The sequence below is a fragment of the Aquila chrysaetos genome, chromosome 3 (genome assembly GCF_900496995.4).
Source record: "Aquila chrysaetos chrysaetos chromosome 3, bAquChr1.4, whole genome shotgun sequence".
Classification (NCBI taxonomy): domain Eukaryota; kingdom Metazoa; phylum Chordata; class Aves; order Accipitriformes; family Accipitridae; genus Aquila; species Aquila chrysaetos.
Genome location: NC_044006.1, coordinates 68103264 through 68119487, shown reverse-complemented (window position 1 = coordinate 68119487; position 16224 = coordinate 68103264). Strand labels below are relative to the sequence as shown.

The following is a 16224-nucleotide window of genomic DNA, read 5'->3' as shown; positions in this document are numbered from 1 at the left end:
TGGCATCTGTACACTGTAACATCCAGCAAGTTGCAAATCTCCCACAAGACAAATGCTTTCTGTCAGCCACACAGTCACCAACAGAAAAATATTGTGTGAAGGTCAGAAGAAGGTTTTCATATATAAATGTGAAGTTTTATTTTTTTATTCTGGAATTAGAAAGGTGGGTAAAATGCTGGTCCAAGTAAAGTCAGCTGCCAAACTCCTATGAATTCAGTAGGCTCAGAGGAAGAATCCTTCAGCAAGTGGACACAACATACACAATTTTGCCCTGGAATGTGGATACAGTGCCTAAGACAAATACAATATTAAAAACAGATTGACAGCCCAGCATTGAGACTTAACATTGACACTGACGAACTCAATTTTCATTAAAAATAGTAAAAAAATTGAAATAAACAGAATTTCACGCTTACAGAAGTTACTGTTCAGGACTACACACAGAACAAGTGGGAGGACAAAGTATGCTTGCAGTGTCTCTCTAGAGCTGTACAATAATTTTCATCACAAAGTGAATTCAATACCAAAATACACCACCCACAGCACTACAAGATTTATGATCATCCGCAAACAGATGAATACTGCCTGGCAGGCACCTCTGAGCTTGCAACATAATGAAGTCCACACTTACAAAAAGGAAGATAAAGCCCTTCAAGTAGAATTGAAGCAAATGAGTAAATGGGTACCAAAGGGCATGTAGTACCTTTTCCTCCAATGCACTACTACTTGTTGTAATATTTCAGTTAAAACATGCCTAGATATTTGACAGTCCTGTTGATCCTTTGACTTGAGTACACAGCAATATTTGTTCAGTCACTTATCCTTCCATGCCAGTCTTTACAAATCAGCAAAGCCAAGGGAAAAAAAAAATACTGTTGAAAGTAGGAAATATGGAGTTTAAAACCAACATTTGACTTTTTTTTTTTTAAATTATTGACAGTTTCAAGAAGATGACATCTTTTAAGAGATCAGTAGTAAATACAAAAATACAAATGACTAAATAGAAATAAAAAGCCCAGTCATCAGCTTGCAATGCTCCCCTTCACCCTACCAAAACTCCTCAGGCCCTGGTTCCAGGAAACATCCCCTGAGATTCCAGCTTCCTGCAGACACAGACACTTTCTCTCATGTTATGACTGCAAACCATCACTGATACTGTCTTTCAAAATAGTTGTCTTACAATGCTCTACATCAAAACATTCTCCAGCCTCTATTAAAGAGGTTTTCCATCTCAAAAAAACAGGGAAAGAAAGTGATCATAAACTCTAAAAAATATAAATCCTCTTTCTAAGCTAAGCTATTTTTTAAAACAATACTGGAAACTAAAGAATGTACCTTCCCTAGTTGTTTGGGAAGTTTAACATTTGGCCATATATGTCTTAAATGATACTCTATTTTAAATTTCACTGCTTTTAATGTAAATTAACTTATTTTATTTGCATATGTTTAGAGAGTAATTCCTATATTTTCTGAAAGAATATACTCTAGTTTTTACACAAGCAGTTACAAATCCAGCCCTTCTGTAGAACACTGTGAACTGTGGAAGAACTACTATCTCAAGTATATACCAAAGATTTTCAATAATACCATCAATTTACTTCCAGGTAGCATGCCCAATCAAGTGTGCACAGTTGCTGACCTGAACGACAAAAACTTGTTTCTATACACATAGCCATTGCTTATGCTCAGCAAGTGCCTGCATGGAGATGTTTACCCCCAAGTGAAACTAGCCCTTGTATAAAGGCAATTACTGCCCTTCAAACACATGATGGGTAGCAAGTAGCTGAGTGATTAAGATTAGGTATTTTCTTGGACGCAGAAGAGGAACGTTCCAGCATTAGACTGGTGGAATTGTTGGGTGTTTGACAGGATGGAGAGGTAGCAAGAGCAAAGAAAGAAGAGTTGGATACATTCTTCCTTTTATAAACGCAGCACAGAGCTGCCACCTCTTGCCTCAACCATTACAAACAGGCTATGTTCTTCCACTTCCCAATTTAGCAGAAAAAATAGCCATCATAAATCAATACTACTTTAATTAATGACAGAAGTAGTAAGTCACTTTATAAACATACAGCCTACAATTGAATCATAACATTAAGCACACAACAGAGTCTTTAAAGACCGAGTTGCTTACAACTGATACTTAAGCTCACCATTTCTGCATTTTAATCCACACCTATCATCCCACTTTGGATATCTGCACAGTGTATAGCCAGAACAGAGATAATCAGATCATACTCACTAGATCCTGGTTGCAGTTCACAACAGGAAAACTCTTTTTACATCTCAGCAACCCCTTTTACCTATATATGGCTTCACAGCAATTTCAAAGGTTTCCATTTTAAAGATTCAAATATTGGTCATCAGTAGGCAATTGCTGAATTATTCTTCTCTGATTTTCAAAATTCTATCTGTTACATGTCCAAGAATAATCTAGTCATTCTACACCTGCTATATTATTAGTAGACAGGAATAAGGGCCTCTGGAGAGAGATTCATCTGACATCTTGAAACACTCCTCCCATGGTCAGATACAGTCCTCTGGAGATGCCTGTATTAAAGAAAATCTCAAATTAATTTGGACTTATATGTCTAAATTTAGGTTCAGAAAATTCTAGCTCTAAGTGGAAACCAAACACCTTGTGCCTAGCAATAAACTGAATATTAATTCTACAAGTTGAAAGAAATTTCTGTCAATTAAAGACAACTGCCTGAACTGCAAATAATCAACCACCTAGTCAATCAGTTCCCTAAAATCTAGCTTCAAGAAATCTTGCCCACGGCAATGCCAGAATAACTATGCCACTTTATTTGATTGCTCCTAAGCAGAACCTTCCTTAGCCTGCACTTCTCTTGAAGGAGAGGTTAATGGTTGTGCACATGCAGGGAGTAATATATGCAGCCAAGTCACTGTTAGCTCCTAAACTGTCAGCAGATTTTGCAACAGATGCTGCTGCACAGTGCTAATAATTTTTTAGGAGCTCTACAACTGAATATTTACTACGTGTATTAATTAAAATCTAACAGCTGTGGCCCACATTATTCCTTGCTAAATTTAGGCACGTAAAAAGTAGCAGTGAAGTTGTGACCTCATTACTCTAGGTTCTTATTATACAGAGAAAAGGGACCTCCTGCAAAAAATTCAGCTCATCCTTTCTCACTGACTAAAGACAGCTGGCAGAAAGAGACTTAGATCTCTGCAATGAGGTGCCCAAGTTCAGTAGGCTGAATCTACATTTCAGTTTGCTACAGAGAATTTCATTGTGTGTGCTAATTGGCAATAGATTTTTTTTTTTAATGGCTTTTACAGTTGATTGTGTTGGTTTAGGCCTGAATCCCAGCCCAGTACAACTAACAGATATTTTCAGCAAAGATCTGTATGCAGCTCTTAATCACATGTAATAGCTTTCTCGCAAAAGTTATCACTTGACTTTAGAAGAATGCAGCGATGACAGTTAAAATGAAACCAAACCCCTGAGTAAAATGCCACAGTTATTTTCAGAGATCTGCATAAATAGCAGTTAATTTGCAACTATATCATTCCAGCTGAAAAAAGTATTTTCAAGAATTTGATAACGGCTTTTCCATGTACAACTAGCCTCTGAGGAAAAAAGCAAGGATTTTATTTCTTTTCAGTATCAAAGGGATGTTGAAATCAAATCCACCATTCTTGTTGCCATATATGATTTGCTACATCTGATACAGGCCTGACTGCTCAATGTATTTGAAACATTATTAGGACATCAAATAGTAAGCAAGCTTAACATTCATCTATGACATTTCTTTTTTTTTTTTAAACTAAATAAATTTAAGACTTTTGTTTTAACTAAATAGTTGAAGATCTAATTGTCTATGGAAATGTCTGCAATTAAAAGTAATTTTTAAACTATGTTGGATAAAATTTAAACAGTCTTTAGGATATGTATTTCAATGCCTCATTCTCAATGTTCTCTCTTATATACAGGAGCTCATATAGTTACTTTCTGTTAAAACAGTGACATCTCAAATCCCATGTCACTGACTAATCTGAGCTGCTCCAAATCAGAATTTTTTTCCATTTCACTTACTCAGTGGGAGATTGCAATGTAACAGCTTTACTTATACATTGCATTCTTCGCTGGAGTATGACAGACAGGAATGTTATTTCCATGTGCCTGGCAATGCAAACAATCACCGCAGCAGAAAGCGGAGCTGGAGTTCATCACTTTGATTGTTGGAACAAGAAACTAGAACAAATCAAAACCCGCAAGATGACTGAGGTTGACAAGAAGAAAAACCATTTCCCCAAGCAGTGCAAGTCTCAAGCAAGAAAGCAAATGACCTTGTAAGTTCTTACAGGTTACATCTAAACTAGAAGCTTATGTGTTACATGGGAATCAAGAATCATAACTTTGCAGGAGAGGAAATTCCAAAGTGATTTGTCAGAGCTTAAAACCCATTAATTTTAGGAACACTGATGAACTAATCTCCTCACTCTGGCAATTGGATACATTTCTGTTGCTTTTCAATAAATTGAAGCTTAAATGATATTCTTCAGTTTTTCAGCTTGCACCCTGAGGACACAGATGTGAATCAATGTTATTACGGTCAAGGATAAATGCTTTAAAGCAACTCTAAGTAAAAGCTACAATCACTTCCATCCCTTTAGCAGAGTTTCACTTCAAGCACAAATGCCTCCACTTCTTACTCTAAAAGAAGTTTTACAAAATATCTGCCAAATATTCTACATCCCAAATACCAAACTCACTTGAAGCGAAGGTGAAAGTTTGGATGTCTTCAGCCAGAAACAACACAGACTGTCCCCCAGTATCTCACAGAGTTTTCCTATTACCCATTTCCCAGGTAAATGTTTGAACATCTTCAAAAATTGTCCATTAGGCCTTAATGGTCCCATGTACACTTATTCCCAAACAAGAACTGCCCACTACAATTCCCTCCCACTCCTCTGTAATATCCAGCACATCATGGTGCAGACCCTCTCCCCAAACCCAAAGGAGGTTTAAGCACTAGCAAAAAAAAACCCCCAATAATTTTAAAAAAGAGGAAAAATACCTCATTTCAGGTATATACACTTGTACTTCCATTGACAGCTTTGTCAGAAGTATTGTTATGGTGTTACTAGTACAACAGACTTTCTTCCTAGTAGTGCCTGAAAACCAAAAAAATTCAGTATAAAGGAAGTGCATACACCAACAACAACATGTGTGTGCTGAAAGCAAATCACTTAACCCGGAATTACTGTTTTAAAAGAACACTTTTGTAGTTCCTCATCTTTCACATAGTAAAATTACAGTTTGTATTGTTATATGAGAAAGCGATTTGTAAAAAAAGGGATTTACAAATCAAATCTATTTTCAAGTTGTTACTACAGCTCTGTGTGTAAGGGATTACTCTAATGAACTAAAAAGGAAAAAAAAAACAAACAAACCCTAACTTCATTCTGTTTTTTTTTCATAAATCAAAGTAACAAAGTGAACAGATTGGTAACATTTTTGTTATTCACTTTAGAGAACTCATGAAAGAAAGGACACACAGGGGAAAGAAACTTCAGACTATAATTGCAAAACCTTCAAAATACAAAGGAACTGAAAAAACCCAATTGTTGGCAAATACATTTTCTGTTATCATACATCTATGCTAAGACCTGAAAACAAGACAAGCACATATTATATGCAAGTTGTTAAAAAGCTTTATAAATAGCCAAACTTAGTAGAAAATTCTCATTATAAAGACTTACATGAACAAGACAGAAGTAAGAAAACGTTTTATCAAAGGAACATGGACAGTTTAGGCACACTCACATCAACACAGTACTCGTACCTAACACACCCTAAAAAGAAAAAAAAAAAAGACACCACCACTTTCAAAAGCCCCAACTAATATATTAATCACTATTGAATATTCTTATAACACATACAAGTCATATGACTTAACACTGGGTTTTTTTGTTCCCCCATGAAACACACTCTTATCATTTCCTGGCTGCTATTTGACATTTAACTGGCAGAGGGTGGGTGGGTGGAAAAGCGTTCTTTTTCTAGTTCAAGTATTTTAGGAGAAAGTCTTTGGGTGAGGAACAGAGCATTTGAAAATATAAATTTAGTCTACATCATAAAATTGATTACTAGACTAAGACAACTTCCTAGCCACACATACAAGAGAATTTAGCATTCTAGTTTCAACAATTAACAAGATGAATCAACAGACTGGGGGAGGAGGGAAGAGACTTGCCTCAACAGAAATTACAAATTTTCAAAATTCTGGACCAGCAAGCTTACTGTACTAGGAAATATTAACAGATTAAGAAAAGACATTTCCTCATTTGAAGTATCATACGTTCATTACATTAACAGTCTGCTTGAAACATGCAGACAGATCAAATTTTCTACCAACAAGTCCTGAGAGTTTGCTCTATAAGCCTGCACAAAAGCTCAGAGCATGTCTTGTAATAGTCTTCCCTGCAGAATAATGCCACAAGAGTTCTTGCTGAGTTTTTAGATATAAAGTTGTAAACTTATTCACTATTGTTTTTCAAAGCTGATCAAGTTAACAGTCTACAGAATATGCTATGTGAAGAAGGGCATCTGAGAAAGCACAGATAGTTTTTTATATCAAGCTATGCAGATCTGAAGTAAGGCATGAAGAACCATGTATTACAAAAAAGCAGTAATAATGCTTAAATATAAAGCAATAATGCTTAAATATAAAGCAAACTAAACTATGAGCTTCCTGAGCTGGTAAGTTCCATTTGAGTCCCGCCCCACAATGTTTTCCTCTCAACAATCCATTTTTTTCCAGTAAGCTATTTTAAAAATGAACACTCACAAACTTCAAGAGCAGAAGTGCGGATCATAATACTGCACAATTAATTCAAATCGGAACAATTAAGGTTTTATAGCTACCTTCATGCTTCAACATATCTTGTGGTTACTTTTAAAAATGAAACAGGAAGATACTGCATATTTAGAGATTCACCCACTTTTTTCCCACCTTCCTTTTAAGGTAGACAGTGATGGGATACAAGGCAATGGATTGTCAATACATTTAATTTCGCATTCGGTGTTAACATCTTTCAAAATCTTCCCGAAGGAAACTATTTCAGTCGGTTTGCATTATTCACTTGAGCCAGTATCTAACCAAAGGAATGCAAACAAAGGTTATGAAAACAACAGTGCCAGAGTCTGTACTAGACCCTCTCAATTAAAGTCTTCATTAAAACAGATGCAAAAAGGTATGCCATTTACATAGCAAATATAAATATCTCAGGTGAAAGTGCTTGCAATTGAACTAATGTAAACTTGACCCATGCTGCTATATGATAAGGACAGCCAAATGACAATGTAATGCTTGTCTGTCATATGACAGTTATTTTCAGCCAAGTAAAACTAGTTTCCTATTTCTAGTAACAACTTCATGGTACATAATTCTAGACTGCTTCAGCTGAAAACCATTAGCCCTGTCTCAAATTTTCAACTCCTAAGGAGAATTTTGTAGTCCTATCAGGCTGTAGCAGACAAAACTTTGTGCAATGACTCATCATACAGGAACACCCATCTTCTAAAGGTTATTTATATAACAGGAGTTCCATTTGAAAAATTGTACATTTTAGCAATTTGCTGCACAGAATTTTAATACTAGCTATTTAGTTGACAGGCATCTTAAAAAGTCTCACTACCTCCCACAAAACACCTCTCTCAATATAGCCATCTTTTTTTTTTTTTTTTTTTTCCCTGCTAGTACACTTAATAGTTAAGCAAATACTGGTATTTTATGCAGAAAAGGTTTCTTACCATTTGTAAGCCACAACTGGAGACTGAAAGCTAATTTAAATGACAGCTTAAAACAAAAAACAAAAATCATAGCATAATTCAGATGGAAGAAGGGACCTCTGGAGCTCATCTGATCCAACCATGCACAAAAAACAAGGCCAACTTTTAAGTTGGATCAAAATACTGAGAGTGTGTATGTTTGATGATTAAGTATGTTAATAGGTCTGTTGAAATGTTATAAAAGAACCTGGATGTGCAACTTGATATTATAAACTGCTCAAGTTCAAACTTTGCTTCCCCACCTCAGCAGTGTTACTTGCCACTTCTTTCTAAGGTCCTCTTCATGCAGGCTATTGTTCTGTTTCACTTTAAACCTGACCATGGGCTTCCATAACCTTCTTTTTGTAGGCTCTAGCACTTGCGTGGTTGCACAGTAAACCAACTCAAGGAACCGATCCAGCTGAACACTAAACCTGGCAAAAAACTTACAATTAGGTGGCCAAGTAAATTCTAATGCTGGCACAAGGCAGCAGTGGGAAAATGCAGCTGTATGCAGAAAACCCTTTTTGTCAGGAGCACACATTTACTTTGTTTTGAAACTGCAGAATCGTTCTCTTTAACTATTAAATGCTGCAACAAGCATATCTGAATGCAGAGAAAAGCCTACAAAGCCTACAAATAAAATTTAGGGATGCTCTTTATACATATTCTCATGAATAAGGAACTGTTAGTAGGAAGAAGCTTTAAAAACTCTGACTGCTCCTCTAACTTTTAACAGTATCACAGGAAGCACATAGAACAAAACAGAACAAAACAAAAGGCTGCACCATTTAAATGGCAAAGAAAATAAGAACTCCACCAGTCTAACAAAGACTGGTACACGAAGCTTGGTAGAAGCTATTGGGCATAAAAACTAGAAGTAGGTTGGGGATGGGGATCAAATGCCTCTGCAAGAAGGCTGAGGAGCACCCCTCTTCCTTCCCCTCCCAGGCACCACATCAGTGGGATTCAAGAGGACATGGGAAACTGCTCCTCACCTGAACCCTGCCATAAGGACAGAGACTCAAAGGAAATACAGGGCTATGTTAAGGAACAAAGGATCAAAACAAAGTATCTTGAGAAGCTGAGGTAAATGGAATGCACTTAGCAAGGCCAGCATACTTGTTGAACACATGCCCCCAAAGTCAGGAAAGGATTCAGGATTCTTGAACCTCACTTTTGTAATGAAACTTCCTTATAAAACAAGTTTAATCTGGACTAATTCTAGCCAATGGAGAAGAAACCTACTATTGCTATCAGTTACTCCATTAGCTGATGTGGCAAGTTTGTATAACCTCACTTTCCAGGCCTGACGATGATCCATTTTATGAGGTATTCTTTGATTGCCAGCTAAGAAAAGTCACAACATTTACATTAAAAACATAATAAAAGGAACAACATCTGTGAAACCAAAACACAGAGAAGGTGGCAAGTGCCAGAAAGAAAACAAATTTAAGTTGGCTCTTTATTTTCAAAAAATACACACACATCTCAAACGACACTATCATCTTTCCCTACTTGCCCCAACAGAACTAGTCTCATCCACTAAGCAGCCAAGGCTTCCTCAAAAAAGGTATTAAGACTGTCTAAGAAATGCAAGTGCTGTCCAGATCCTCTCTTTCTTTTGCTGCAAAATGAGAAAAGCATTTCATGCATGGCAAATGGGACTGAAGAAAGGTCCTGGGTCGGTTAATGCCATCTTGGACAACTACAAACTCTGTCAAACACATCAAGCTGGCAACTGCCTTCCATCGTTTCACACATGGTCGCTTTTAGCAAATTCTTGATTGATTCTTCCCTCTTATTCCCCATCCAACATTTTCTTTCTAAACTTTACAGAACTCTCTCCTCATTCAACTGAAACAAATCTTACCCAGAAATATCAAAGTGCCATATGATCCAAAAGTTAAACAAATGATAAAATGCCAGACCTCCCTAAATAGTTCCGTTTCATAATTTACTTAATTCAAACAGCTGTTTAAAATAAAAACACTCTCCACTCTTCTTATCAAAAATACTGTTTCCCCACTGTTCTTATTCACATTTGATTCTATGTTGACTACTCCATCTCTGTATATCCTTTATTTTCATTAAGTGTTCACAAACACCAGCCAAAGATAAGGATTTAATTCTTTGAATTGGTGGAGTATTTCCCCTGAACACACAAAAGCAGTTCTACATATACAACATTTGAAATTCTGCTGGCCTGTCAAGCTTGGTACATTTAACTCAGAAGCTGGCCCCTGCTAGGCCACAGCAAAGCTCCAAAGCTGCTGGTGCAGTGTCCATCCTAAACTTCCTTAGGAAAGGGTAGTATCAGATTTAATTTATATTATCCAACAATAAGGAAAAACAAAGAGAAAGATGAGACTTCAAAGATCAAAAAACTCTTGTATCTGAACTGTGTCTCATACAAAATCTCTTATTCCTGTAATCCTTCCAGAAGGATCATAATCTTTTATTGATTCCCTTGTACCTACATGTTGAAGCACAGCAAATCAATGGCATAGGTTAATTTATAATCATTAACTGCTGCTTTCAGAAGCTGATATACTACTGTAAGGCTCTGACAAACTGGTTTCAGACACTACAGAGGATATTTAAAAATTAGCATTGTTTTTAAACTTCATATTTTAAAATAAGTTTTAAAAACAGCTTCCACAAACCCACACCTCAGATTCAGTACAAGGCATATGGTCAGAACAAAACTGTTGCAAAGCTCAAAAGAAGTGATGCTAAAGGCAATTTCACCAATTACAGAACCTTTGATGATTTGACAAATAGGAGATAAACTGCAATATAAATCAAATTATTTAAGTCAAAGATTTTTATCTTACCAGAAACAAAATACAAGAACAGGACACCACAGAACTGTTTAGAATACTTAAAATTTCTAGAACAGGCTTTTATTACTAAAAGCTACAATGAAAATGTTTTGACAATAACCCTGATTCATCTTCCTATTTCCCAGCAGGCTCTCATGTGTGTTGGGGGGGGGGGGGGGGAATCTTAGAATGCATATCCAACCACAGTCTGTGATGTGATGTGCCAACAATCTCAAAAAGCAGGAGTAATTTAGAATGAGAAGAATCCTGTAGAAGAGGCAGAAAGGTTGACTGCTACTCTAGACTTTTTTTTTTCCCATAAAACCTCAGTCTTTACTGACAAGAACTTTATGACTCCCATGTTTTCAAATCTGGCTAAAGCTGGGCTAGCCCTTATATGCAAAACTATTTAGACATGGAAACAACACTAGCAGACTAAAATGCAAATTAGAAGAAAACCAAAACTAAAGAGACTTGTACACATCTTCCTTAGCTATTCAGAAAAACAGCACATTTAAAGAACACATTAGCAGTAGTCCCAAAAGTCAGTAATAACTGTTATGTAATATCCATTTGCTATACGAAAAAAGAATGTATTATACATACATACTTAGAAGGCCTGTGGCACCTAAAAACAGTTCAAGAAGCATACTAATACTTTCATGATAATATTTTTCTTCAGTAGTTTCATACCGTGTTCATAAATGTCAGTTCATCACGTGGCTTTCTACCATAAATATTCTGGAAATGGATCTTTACATATGAATCGATAGTGATGCTTACCACATCACTACGTGAGAGAATGTGTTATGTGACAGACATCATCTCAGCATAGTTTTAACCCAATAAATTTGAAAACTTTATTTGAGAGACAGGAAGATATGATCAATTGTCCAACGCAAATGCCTTTTTTTTCCTCTGGTTCTCCATTCCTAAAACCATCATTCACATTGCTTAACTATGGGGTACTCTTAGGAAGTCACCCAGGTTACCTTCTTGACTACAAGAAGTAATACTGAATCAAATTAAACTTCTTTAAAAAACAAACAAACAAAAAAAACCCCTAACCACAAAAAAAAAAAAAAAAAAAAAAAAAAAATCACACAACCCACAATACACGTATGTATGTATACATACACTATGAGGCACCTAGAACATAAGGCAGTTTTGAAAGAAAATAATCAGGCAGAAGAAGTACATGGACTTCAGTTTTTAAGTACTCACAAGTTATTACTCTATTCTTACTCACACTCTTTCATACTTTCCAGATACAGGCTGGCAGCCTAGAGTATACAGCCATCTGCAGTACTAACCATATAAACTGATTAGATCCAGCTTAGCATTAAGTAGCTGTACACGGAAGTAATTTTTCTTATAAATCACTCCTCGGTAAATTCAATCTAACATGCTCAACTAACATTTGGAGAAAGGATCAGAAGATTGTGTCACAACGCCTCACAGTCTTCCTTTTCATATTTTAGTATGTTGTATAAAACCCCACCTACAGCTACAGTAATAACAGCATTAACCAAAGGTATAATTAGAAGTTAAGAGGAAGATCTTTTTGTTCTACGGCAGTTAAAAACACACAGTCTTGCAGAAGTCCGCTTGTTTATCAGGTTTACTGAGTACATACTTAACACCCTTCAGCAGAGATTCTTTGGAGATTCCTGTCCTGAACTATCAAAGATCCACTTAGCAAGTTTGATTCTACATCATTAAGAAAACTTCATATCAAATACATATAAGAGAGCAACCACCTCAACCTTCTCCACAGACGTCACACAGTACAGGACATGACCCTGCAGTTAAGAGCTACCCAACCATTTTTCTTCTACAAACACTGTGTCTGCCTTCCCAATATCAGTAAAAACCAAAGTCTTTGTTGCTCTAACCATATAATTGGAGTATTTGTCAAGAAGGTCATGGAAGGGCTTGGGGGAAAAAAAAGTATGTATGCATCTTTTATTATAACACGAGGCTAAATACAAATAATTTCATAGTTATAAATCACAATTTCCTTTTTCAGACATGTGTTCTGAAGTCTGCTTTTACTCAGAATGGTTTTTCATCCCTTAAACATTAGCAGTTTGTTCAACATTCACACAACAGTCAACTAAGAAATATGCAACTACCACTGAAGTTATGCTTTACTGAACACCACCATTGCAAAAACACTCAACAAAACATGGGTTGATAATTATTTTACTGATTATTGTAGCTATACATCAGCATCTAGTAAAAAGGGTACATGCTGACATAAACTCCTCCCTATAGGTGTAGCAGTGGTATAGCAGTTCAATGGCAATTCAGAACACTCACAGTCCGCAAGAATTTCATACAGCTTCTCAAGAGAAAGGATCTGCCGCATTTCTTTACAACGGGACTTGTAAAACAGTTTAGTTAAAAAGGTGACTAGACACCTATTTAGGTTCAAGCAGATTTTTCCTTTTACCTTAAGTAGATGAGAAAACAAAACAACAAAAACAAAACTCTAAGTCACTCCAAACTAGAGTAGAAACTCAATTGAGTCTGTAGGACCCAAAATGCTACTGCAGACTTGTAAATAATGTTTTAATATGGCATTACTTTCACTACAGTGATGTACAGTATTTCAGTTTCTGTATAATACATGGTTAGGGATACAAAGAAAATTGTCTAAATCTGTTTTCAGAATCAATTATTTAAAAACACTAAAATTTGTTCCTATTTTGGTGTCCTGCTGATTGCTGACAGACTGCACACAGATACAGCTCCTGGTACCAGGCCAAATTTACAATTAATCTGGGGAAAAAAAATCAGCATGGCTTTTTATCTCTATGTTGAAGAAAACATGAGTCGAAGTTTCACTTATCCAAAAAGATGTTGAACATGATATGTTGGCACGTTATACATGTCACATTAAGCAACCAAAAGCCCCTACAATGGCAAAATTACATGAACTTTCTTGGTTGTTCTGAGAAAGAACAAAGTAAATTTGTTGTACCACTTACATTATGAAATTCCATTACTGTTTTAAAAATAAAAGGCAACATGATACCTGGCCTTTAAAAATTGAGAGTCCTGGTTTCCTACCTTCTATCTTCTAAGTAGTGATACTTAAATTGCCACTTTCCTTATATATGTTTGCATCTTAATGACATTCATTCCAGTATAAAATACATCTAGTGTATAAAAATGTTGCTAAGAAAGGGGAAATGCCGACTTTAAATAAAGACCATTTTGATCTTAAATCCTCTCATTGTAAATTCTACTGTCTAGTTTTACATGACTTGGAAAAGCACCCACCTCTGCTCCCTCCCACCCCATATAATCAGTGACATCTTCCAAACACACAGCAGAGCTATAACTACATGTTAGCAAGTCTATGAGTACAGATCTTATTCTTTTAAGACAGTAAATGAAATATTTTTTAGCATATACATATTTATTTTAAATAATTCAGTGTTGACATTTTAAATAACATAACTTGTATTCATGTTGAATTAATTCATCTTACACGCACAGTGCAGAATATTCCTATTGTATAACCACCTGCTTATAAAAGAAGTAAATCTAATTTAGGAAACTAATAATTAACATTATGAACTCTAGTGTGATAGCACAACAGTATCACTTTCAAATAGTAACTGAGCATATTGCCAGCAGAAAAATCTTAATTCATTACTCCTGCAATAACCACTTTCTTAAAAATGAATAACTCAATGCAGTATTACTGAATACTTAACATGAATCACTAAAGCAGCAATCAATCCCAAGGCAGGTGGGGGTGGGGGGAGGAACCTTACATACACTGCTGCTCACCTAAAGTTCTTTTCCAATCAAGAGCCCAGAAAGATACCACATCAGATAAATGTTTGGGATGTTACAAAATTTTAGTTGAAAAATGGCTTATTACATCTCAGTTTCAGTGCCAGAAGAGTAAACAATTTCCTATTAAATAAATTAATTTCCTATTCCTAATAAATAAATTTACTATTAAATAAATTAGCACTATCTTACTCAAGTAATTTAAAGTTTATTTCCCTGACCAGAAACCAAGGGAACATACTCCAGTTTGGAATTCACATTGAGAAGGATAAACTCAATACCTATTAAAGAGATGCCAGGCTCCATCTACCATCCAGTAGCTCTTATTTGAAATATGATTGAAATCCATGAATCTCCAAGACAACACACATAAAGCAGAAGTAAGGAGAACAGCAGTTTTCCAAGACACATTATGGAAGTAGCAAAAAGACTCATATAAAGCTTAATGACTATGACAGCAGACATTGAAGACCACTTTTGATTTAAGTGCGCCTTCAGTTCTCCAAAGACTTCTGTTTTCCAGACTGCCTTTCATCTGGAAGCTACATTTATTTGGAAGCGTGATACTTCCAGAATATAGCATACATGTCAGCAGAAAGAAAAGAACCAAGACCTTTAAAATTTAAGAACATGATTAAAGTGGGAAAAACAAACAAATAAAACCCACAAAAAAACCAACAGTGGTTTACAATACAGCTGCCAACTGGTGTTATCCGAAGGTCACACTTTTGGGGGAAACCCTGCATATTGATCAGTTGCTTTCTCGTAATACCATAGGATATGCAGGCATTTGCAGCCAGCGCTCATTCCTCTCTGTGATTTTTCGCTTCTGACTTCATTCAAGAGGCCCCTTTCTAAATCTTTAGTTATTTGGACAACTCCACACAGGAATTAATTGCCATTTCATCAAAGGTAACAAACTGTGACTTAAAATAAAATTTACACACAGCACTAAGCTTGACTATCTACTGCTTAGTTACCAACAGACAGTTACTATATACAACCCTCCACAACAAATCTAGCTTCAATTAATTAACTGTAAATGCATCAAATAAGAACACTTCCATTATATGCTGCATGATTACAGGAAAATAAAACCCAACCAAAACCAAACAACATAGACCTAACATAAGAGCTACTAACCACATTATTTAAGACTCATGCCTCAGCTTCAAGCAGTAAAACCACTTCATCTCCCTTACACACTGTCCTTGCTTTTACTATGATCTTCCACTAGAACCTGGGTAAAAGACATTTAGAAACAGGAGTAAAAAAGACTCCCATCTAACACCTACACACTATATTCTCTGCAGATGTCTGGAACTCCTATAACTTCCTTAGTAGAGCTAGGACAGGTCACATCAGGTATAGCAATTTCATCACATGAAAACAGCTATTGGGATACTTATCATTGCAATACTGCTCGATGCACAGTCACTGCAAAGAGTACCTAGCAGAGATGTGGATGGCTATTACTGAGCAGAGAGTAGTCAACAAAGAAATCACACAGAAAGATTTAGCAGAAACCGTCCAAACTTCAGGTATGGAGACTTGAGAGAGCAGCAAGCTCTCTGCACAGCATATCACCAGAGCAGACCAGGACATACGGAGGCCTGGGTGAGCACTGACACTGCCGGGTGGCTGGCTGCCAGCCACATGTAAAAAACTGTTAATCCTCCGAAGTAAAAATTGCAAAGGAAAATTATTCAACTCTGAAGCTGAGTTTCAGCTAAAAAAGATTAATAACGATGGTTTTAAAGACTTATTAGAAAGCCTGAAACT

General features: G+C 36.1%; 1 protein-coding gene and 1 long non-coding RNA gene across 5 annotated transcripts in view; both read right to left on the bottom strand.

Moving 5' to 3' along the window:
• Positions 1-16224, bottom strand: part of ESYT2 (extended synaptotagmin 2) — a 91033-nt gene that overhangs the window by 73274 nt on the left and 1535 nt on the right. The window lies entirely within an intron of this gene.
• Positions 140-5381, bottom strand: LOC115338758. The gene is made up of 3 exons (XR_003922523.2): positions 5052-5381; positions 4067-4225; positions 140-2550 (listed from the first exon to the last, which is right to left on the bottom strand). It is a non-coding gene; the product is annotated as an uncharacterized LOC115338758 (long non-coding RNA).